This window comes from Arachis hypogaea, chromosome 6, assembly GCF_003086295.3.
Source record: "Arachis hypogaea cultivar Tifrunner chromosome 6, arahy.Tifrunner.gnm2.J5K5, whole genome shotgun sequence".
Lineage (NCBI taxonomy): Eukaryota > Viridiplantae > Streptophyta > Magnoliopsida > Fabales > Fabaceae > Arachis > Arachis hypogaea.
Genome location: NC_092041.1, coordinates 71,310,850 through 71,319,203, shown reverse-complemented (window position 1 = coordinate 71,319,203; position 8,354 = coordinate 71,310,850). Strand labels below are relative to the sequence as shown.

At 35.3% G+C, this 8,354-nt stretch overlaps 1 non-coding gene across 1 annotated transcript; it reads left to right on the top strand.

Moving 5' to 3' along the window:
* The first annotated feature begins 7,163 nt into the window (after positions 1 to 7,163).
* On the top strand, positions 7,164 to 7,271 carry LOC112699620 (small nucleolar RNA R71). Its single transcript, XR_003152564.1, has one exon. It is a non-coding gene; the product is annotated as a small nucleolar RNA R71 (small nucleolar RNA).
* Positions 7,272 to 8,354: the final 1,083 nt, after the last annotated feature.

Genomic DNA, 8,354 nt, shown 5'->3' with positions numbered 1-8,354 from the left:
GTTCCGTTTTTGAGGAGAAAAGAACTTGGCCAAGAAGGCCGTGACCAGCTTATCCCAAGAGTCCAGGCTATCTTTAGGTTGTGAGTCCAACCATGTTCTAGCTTTGTCTCTTATAGCAAAAGGGAAAAGCATGAGCCTGTAGACTTCAAGATCTACTCCATTAGTCTTAATAATATCATATATATGCAAGAACTCAGTTAAAAACTGATAGGGATCTTCTGATGGAAGTCCATGAAACTTGCAGTTCTGTTGCATTAGAGCAACTAGTTGAGGCTTCAGCTCAAAGTTGTTTGCTTCAATGGCAGAGATTGAGATGCTTCTTCCATAAAAATTGGAAGTAGGTGTAGTATAATCACCAAGCATCCTCCTTGCATTATTGTAGGGTTCGGCCATGTCTCCTTCTTTTTCGAGATTCTCTGTAAGGTTTTCTCTGGATTATTGTGCTTTAGCTTCTCTTAGCTTCTTCTTCAGAGTCCTTTCAGGTTCAAGATCTGCTTCAACAAGAATGTCCTTGTCCTTGCTCCTGCTCATATGAAAAAGAAGAGAACTGAAAAGAAAGAGGAATCCTCTATGTCACAGTATAGAGATTCTTTTGTGTGAGTAGAAGAAGGAGGAGAATAAATTCGAACACAGAGGAGAAGAGAGGGTTCAAACTTTTAGATGAAGAGAAGTGTTAATAGATAAATAAATAAATAGAAGAAGATGAGAGAGAGGAGTTTTCGAAAATTGTTTTTGAAAAATGATTAGTGATTTTCGAAAATTAAGAGAAGAAATAAAATTAAAATTAAAATTTGAAACAATTAGTTAATTAAAAGAATTTTGAAAAAGAGGATGGTGATTTTCGAAAATTAGAAAGAGAAAAGTGGTTAGGTGGTTTTGAAAAAGATTAGAAATAAACAAAAAGTTAATTAGTTAGTTGAAAAATATTTGAAAATCAATTTTGAAAAGATAAGAAGTTAGAAAAGATTTTGAAATTGATTTTGAAAAAGATATGATTTAAAAAGATATGATTGAAATTTATTTTTGAAAAAGATTTGAAAAAGATATTTAGAAAGATTTGATTTTTAAAATTAAAATTGATTACTTGACTAATCAAGAAACTAAAAGATATGATTCTAGAATTTAAAGATTGAACCTTTCTTAACAAGAAAGTAACAAACTTCAAATTTTTGAATCAATCACATTAATTGTTAGTAAATTTTTTGGAAATCATGAAATAAAGATAAGAAAAAGATTTTGAAAATCAAATTTAAAAATTTTTTGAAAATAACAAAAGGAAAATGAAAAAGATTTGACTTTTGAAAAAGATTTTGAAAAGATAAGATTTTTAAAAAAGAAATCTTGACTTGACTAACAAGAAACAACTTATTTTAAAAATTTTTGACTAAGTCAACCCAAAGATTTCAAAAATTATGAGTAAAACAAGGAAATATATTTTTTTGACTTCTTTTGAGTTTTTAATGATGAGAGAGAAAAACACAAAAATGACTCTCAACATGAAAATTATGAATCAAAACACATGATGCATGCAAGAACACTATGAATGTCAAGATGAACACCAAGAACACTTTGAAGATCAAGATGAACATCAAAACTTATTTTTGAAAATTTTTCAAGAGAGGAAAACATGCAAGACACCAAACTTAGAGATTTTTCATGTGTAGACACTATGAATGCAAAAATGCATAGGAAAAACAAGAAAAGACACAAAACAAGAAAATTTAAAGATCAAACAAGGAGACTTATCAAGAACAACTTGAAGATCATGAAGAACACCATCCATGAATTTTTCAAAAAATGCACAAACTTTAAAAAACATGCAATTGACACCAAACTTAAAAATTGACACTAGACTCAAACAAGAAACACAAATATATATATATTTTTTGGATTTTTCAAAAATTTCTTTTTTTAAAAAACGAAAACAATAAAAAATTTTGAAAGATTTTTGAAAACTTTTTGAAAAGAAAATTACCTAATCAGAGCAACAAGATGAACCGTCAGTTGTCCAAACTCAAACAATCCCCGGCAACGGCGCCAAAAAGTTGATAGGCAAAATTGTGACTCATACTTTTCACAACTCAAACAATTCCTAGCAATGGATCCAAAAACTTGGTGCACAATACTATGGTTCACACACGTTCTTCACAACTTCGCACAACTAACCAGCAAGTGCACTGGGTCGTCCAAGTAATAAACCTTACGTGAGTAAGGGTCGATCCCACAGAGATTGTTGGTATGAAGCAAGCTCTGGTCATCTTGTAAATCTAAACTCGAGCAAAGTATGAACTATTATATATTGATGAAAAGTCCTGGATGTCTACTTTCCAACGAAATTGAGAGCCCGTCATTTGGATATCTGTAGCTCCAAAAAATCCATTTCGAGTGAAGGGAGGTCAGAATCCAACAGCATCAGCAGTCCTTCTTCAGCCTCTGAATCAGATTTTTGCTCAGGTCCCTCAATATCAGCCAGAAAATACCTTAAATCACAGAAAAACACACAAACTCATAGTAAAGTACAGAAATGTGTATTTTTCTTAAAAACTAATAAAAATATTCTAAAAACTAACTAAATCACACTAAAAACTATGTAAAAACAATGCCAAGAAGCGTATAAATTATCCGCTCATCAACCAACCTCCGTGGGTAAACACGTCCTTTTTCAACACCGATGTTAGATAGTTGTTGCATTGCATGATAGGTTGCATGTTAGTTAGGATTTGTACATATTTTACCACTTCCTTTTTATGTTAGGACTACTTGGTTAGGGTGAGGATTTCTTTTCCAAGAAAACTATTTTAGGGCACCCCACCAATTTGAAATTTTTTTTTGTTGAACTTGCTTGAAGAATTTATTTTGGAACATGGTTTTTGAGCTAAGAACACAATCATGTAAATTTTGAGCCCAATTGCGTGGTTACATTATATAACCACTTATTTTCATTCTTGTGTGTATTATTCTCTTTCTATGATTGTAATCTTTGATTTGTTCGATTCTTTATGTCCATTATTCCTTGTATACATGCATTTATATGATTGAGGCCACCATTTTTAGCTCACTTTCCCAAATAGCCTACCTTTCATCAACCATTGTTAGCCAATTTTGAGCCTATTTAATCCCTTTTGTTCTTAATTGTCGCACATCATTACCCCTAAGTGAAAAATAATAAATGTGTCTTAATTTGGATCTTTGAGTAGCTTAGGCTAGTGAGGTTGTGTATCATTTGGGTGTGGAAAACTTGGGACATTAGTTGAGGTAAAAGTGTATTTTGTATTTTTATTGAAAATATTGGGAATTGGGTACATACTCATGTATTAATTATGTTTAAACCATATGCATTGATACTCATGTATATACTTTATTGTAAAAGGAAGAAAAGATACAAAATAAAGAAAAAATATATATATTGAAAGAAAAAAATAGAAAAAGAAAAAAATATATATAGAAAAAAATGCAATAAAAAGGGGACAAAAATGCCCCAAAGCAAAGTAATAATAACGATGCATATGGAACATTGTATTAGAATTGTATAGGTTGTTATATGTGTTTAGTGAGAGCTTAGGTTAATCAAAGATTCAAATTTCAAGCTCACTTGACCATATACAATCCTACCTTGACCCTAGCCCTATTACGACCTATGAATAAGTCCTCATGATAAATGTATGCATGCATTGAATAATTGTCGATTGTTAGATGAAAAACAAATAATGGAAAGCATGATTAGAAGAGAAACGAGTGAATCAACCCTATACACTTGAGCGACTAAAGAGGATACACTTTTGGTGAGGGTTTGATACTCAATTCCTTGTTCTCGGCTTTCATGAGCTTTCTTCCTGCAAGTCTATTTGAACATCATTTTGATATTTGAATTGGTAGGATTCATGAATCGTCATACTATGTTAGCCATACATGTTCATATGTGTTCTTAGAGGTTGATTTACTTTTAACCAAGTAGGTAGAATCATTTTGCATTTAGTTGCATTCACATAGATAGGTGCATATATTTTATTTGCATTGAATAAATGTTCATACCCCTTTTCTTGCCTTTCTTGGTTTAGCATGAGGACATGCTTAGTTTAAGTGTGGGGAGGTTTGATAAACCCCAATTTTGTGGTTTATCTTCTGCTTAATTTGGGAGATTTTATCACCTTTTCTCACATTTATTCAATGAAATAGCATGGTTTTGTGAATTGCTCCTAATTTGTGCTTGGTGCACGAAATTGCAATCACACTTTTGCAACGCCGCACAACTAACCAGCAAGTGCACTGGGTCATCCAAGTAATACCTTACGTGATCCATGCGTTTGCATAGAACTCTTGAACCGTTAAGATTCCAACATGTTAAATTAGATTGGAGATAACTTCCCATCCTCTTCTTCTAATCTATTGTTGGATCTCCAGATATTCGCCCTTTTTGAGCTTAAAAGGGACCTCATGAATCACCTTTTTTTTGGCCACAACTTCATAGAAGTGGTTTTGATGGGCTTTTGAGATGAATCTCTCCATCTTCCATGACTCAGAGGTGGAAGCAATTGCCTTGCCTTTCCTTTTTCTTGAGGTTTCTCTGGCCTTAGGTGCCATCAATGGTTATGGAAAAATAAAAATGCTATGCTTTTACCACACTAAACTTAGAATGTTGCTTGCCTTTGAGCAAAAGAAGAAAGACTAGAAGAAGAAGAAGATATGGAGGAGAGGGAAAGAGGTGTGGGTTTCGGCCAAGGAGGAGAAGAGAGGGTAGTGTTGTGTGAGAATGAAGAAGGATAGAGGGATTTATATAGTGGAAGGATAGGGGTTTGGGTTCGGTCATTTAGGGTGGGTTTGGGTGGGAAAGAGATTTTGAATTTGAAGGTAGGTGGGGTTTATGGGGAAGAGTGGATGGATGTGATTGGTGAAGGGGTAATGGGGAAGAGAGATTGAGGTGATTGGTAAAGGGTATAGTGTTATTAGATTGTGTGAAGAAGATAGAAGTGGGGTAGGTAAGGATCCTGTGGGGTCCACAGATCCTGAGGTGATCCTGTGGGGTCCATAGATCTTGAGGTGTCAAGGATTCCTCATCCCTGCACCTTTTAGGTGTGTAAAACGCCCTCTGTATGCAATCCTAGCATTTAATGCCAGACTGCAGCTTGTTTCTGGTGTTAAACGCCCAAATGTAGCCTGTTTCTGGCGTTTAACGCCAGCCTGATGCTTATTTTTGGCGTTAAATGCCAGCTTGGTGCTTGTTTCTGGCGTTAAACGCCAGACAGATGCTTGTTTCTGGCGTTTAAACGCCAGACAGCTCTTCCTCCAGGGTGTGCTTTTTCTTCTACTGTTTTTTATTCTATTTTTAATTTTTGCAATTATTTTGTGACTCCACATGATCATAAACCTAATAAAACATAAAAGAAAAATAGAAATATAGATAAATAACAATGGCGTTGCCTCCCAATAAGTGCTTCTTTAATGTCAATAGCTTGACAGCGAGCTCTCATGGAGCTTCACAGATGTTCAGAGCATTGTTGGGACCTCCCAACACCAAACTTAGAGTTTGAATGTGGGGGTTCAACACCAAACTTAGTTTGGTTGTGGCCTTCCAACACCAAACTTAGAGTTTGATTGTGGGGGCTTTGTTTGACTCTGTATTGAGAGAAGCTTTTCGTGCTTCCTCTCCATGGTTGTAGAGGAAGATTCTTGAGCTTTAAACACAAGGAAGTCCCCATTCAATTGAAGGACTAGCTCTCTTCTGTCAACATCAATCACAGCTCCTGTTGTGGCTAGGAAGGGTCTTCCAAGGATGATGCATTCATCCTCATCCTTCCCAGTGTCTAGCATTATGAAATCAGCATGGATGTAAAGGCCTTTAACCTTCACTAACACGTCCTCTACCAATCCATAAGCTTGTTTTGTTGACATGTCTGCTATCTCCTATGAGATTCTTGCAGCTTGTACCTCAAAGATCCCCATTTTCTCCATTACAGAGAGTGGCATAAGATTTATACTTGACCCCAGGTCACACAGAGCCTTCTCAAAGGTCATGGTGCCTATGGTATAGGGTATTAAGAATTTACAGGATCCCGTTTCTTTTGAGGTAAAGTTTGCTGAACCCATGTATTTAGTTCACTGATGAGCAAGGGAGGTTCATCTTCGCAAGTCTCATTACCAAACAACTTGGCATTCAGCTTCATGATGGCTCCTAGATATTGAGCAACTTGCTCTTCAGTTAAATCTTCATCCTCTTCAGAGGAAGAATAGTTCTCAGAGCTCATTAATGACAGAAGGAAGTTTAATGGAATCTCTATGGTCTCTATATGAGCTTCAGATTCCTTTAGGTCCTCAATAGGGAACTCCTTTCTGTCTGGGGGACGTACCATGAGGTCTTCCTTATTGGGATTCACATCCTCCCCTTCCTCTTTGGATTCAGCCATTTTGATAATATCAATGGCCTTGCACTCTCTTTTTGGATTCTCTTCTGTATTGCTTGGGAGAGTAATAGGAGGAGTTTCAGTGATTTTCTTACTCAGCTGACCCACTTATGCCTCTAAGTTTCTAATGGAGGACCTTGTTTCATTCATGAAACTTAAAGTGGCCTTATATAGATCAGAGACTATGTTTGCTAAGCTAGAGGGACTCTGCTCAGAATTCTCTGTCTGTTGCTGAGAAGATGATGGAAAAGGCTTGCTATTGCTAAACCTGTTTCTTGCACCATTATTAAAGCCTTGTTGAGGTTTTTGTTGATCCTTCCATGAGACATTTGTATGATTTCTCCATAAGGGATTATAGGTGTTTCCATAGGCTTCACCCATCTATTTCACCTCTACCATTGCAGGGTTCTCAGGATCATAAGCTTCTTCTTTAGAAGATGCTTCTTTAGTACTGTTGGATGCATTTTAAAATCCATTCAGACTCTGAGATATCATATTAACTTGTTGGGTCAATATTTTGTTCTGGGCCAGTATGGCATTCAGAGCATCAATTTCAAGAACTCCCTTCTTCTGAGGCGTCCCATTACTCACAGGATTCCTCTCAGAGGTGTACATGAATTGGTTATTTGCAAACATATCAATGAGTTCTTGAGCTTCTGCAGGCATTTTCTTTAGGTGAATGGATCCACCTGCAGAATGGTCCAATGACATCTTAGAGAAATCAGATAGACCATCATAGAATATATCCAAAATGGTCCACTCTGAAAGCATGTCAAAAGGACACTTTTTGGTCAACTTCTTGTATCTTTCCCAAGCTTCATAGAGGGATTCACCATCTTTTTGCCTGAAGGTCTAAACATCCACTCTAAGCTTGTTCCGTTTTTGAGGAGAAAAGAACTTGGCCAAGAAGGCCGTGACCAGCTTATCCCAAGAGTCCAGGCTATCTTTAGGTTGTGAGTCCAACCATGTTCTAGCTTTGTCTCTTATAGCAAAAGGGAAAAGCATGAGCCTGTAGACTTCAAGATCTACTCCATTAGTCTTAATAATATCACATATATGCAAGAACTCAGTTAAAAACTGATAGGGATCTTCTGATGGAAGTCCATGAAACTTGCAGTTCTGTTGCATTAGAGCAACTAGTTGAGGCTTCAGCTCAAAGTTGTTTGCTTCAATGGCAGAGATTGAGATGCTTCTTCCATAAAAATTGGAAGTAGGTGTAGTATAATCACCAAGCATCCTCCTTGCATTATTGTAGGGTTCGGCCATGTCTCCTTCTTTTTCGAGATTCTCTGTAAGGTTTTCTCTGGATTATTGTGCTTTAGCTTCTCTTAGCTTCTTCTTCAGAGTCCTTTCAGGTTCAAGATCTGCTTCAACAAGAATGTCCTTGTCCTTGCTCCTGCTCATATGAAAAAGAAGAGAACTGAAAAGAAAGAGGAATCCTCTATGTCACAGTATAGAGATTCTTTTGTGTGAGTAGAAGAAGGAGGAGAATAAATTCGAACACAGAGGAGAAGAGAGGGTTCAAACTTTTAGATGAAGAGAAGTGTTAATAGATAAATAAATAAATAGAAGAAGATGAGAGAGAGGAGTTTTCGAAAATTGTTTTTGAAAAATGATTAGTGATTTTCGAAAATTAAGAGAAGAAATAAAATTAAAATTAAAATTTGAAACAATTAGTTAATTAAAAGAATTTTGAAAAAGAGGATGGTGATTTTCGAAAATTAGAAAGAGAAAAGTGGTTAGGTGGTTTTGAAAAAGATTAGAAATAAACAAAAAGTTAATTAGTTAGTTGAAAAATATTTGAAAATCAATTTTGAAAAGATAAGAAGTTAGAAAAGATTTTGAAATTGATTTTGAAAAAGATATGATTTAAAAAGATATGATTGAAATTTATTTTTGAAAAAGATTTGAAAAAGATATTTAGAAAGATTTGATTTTTAAAATTAAAATTGATTA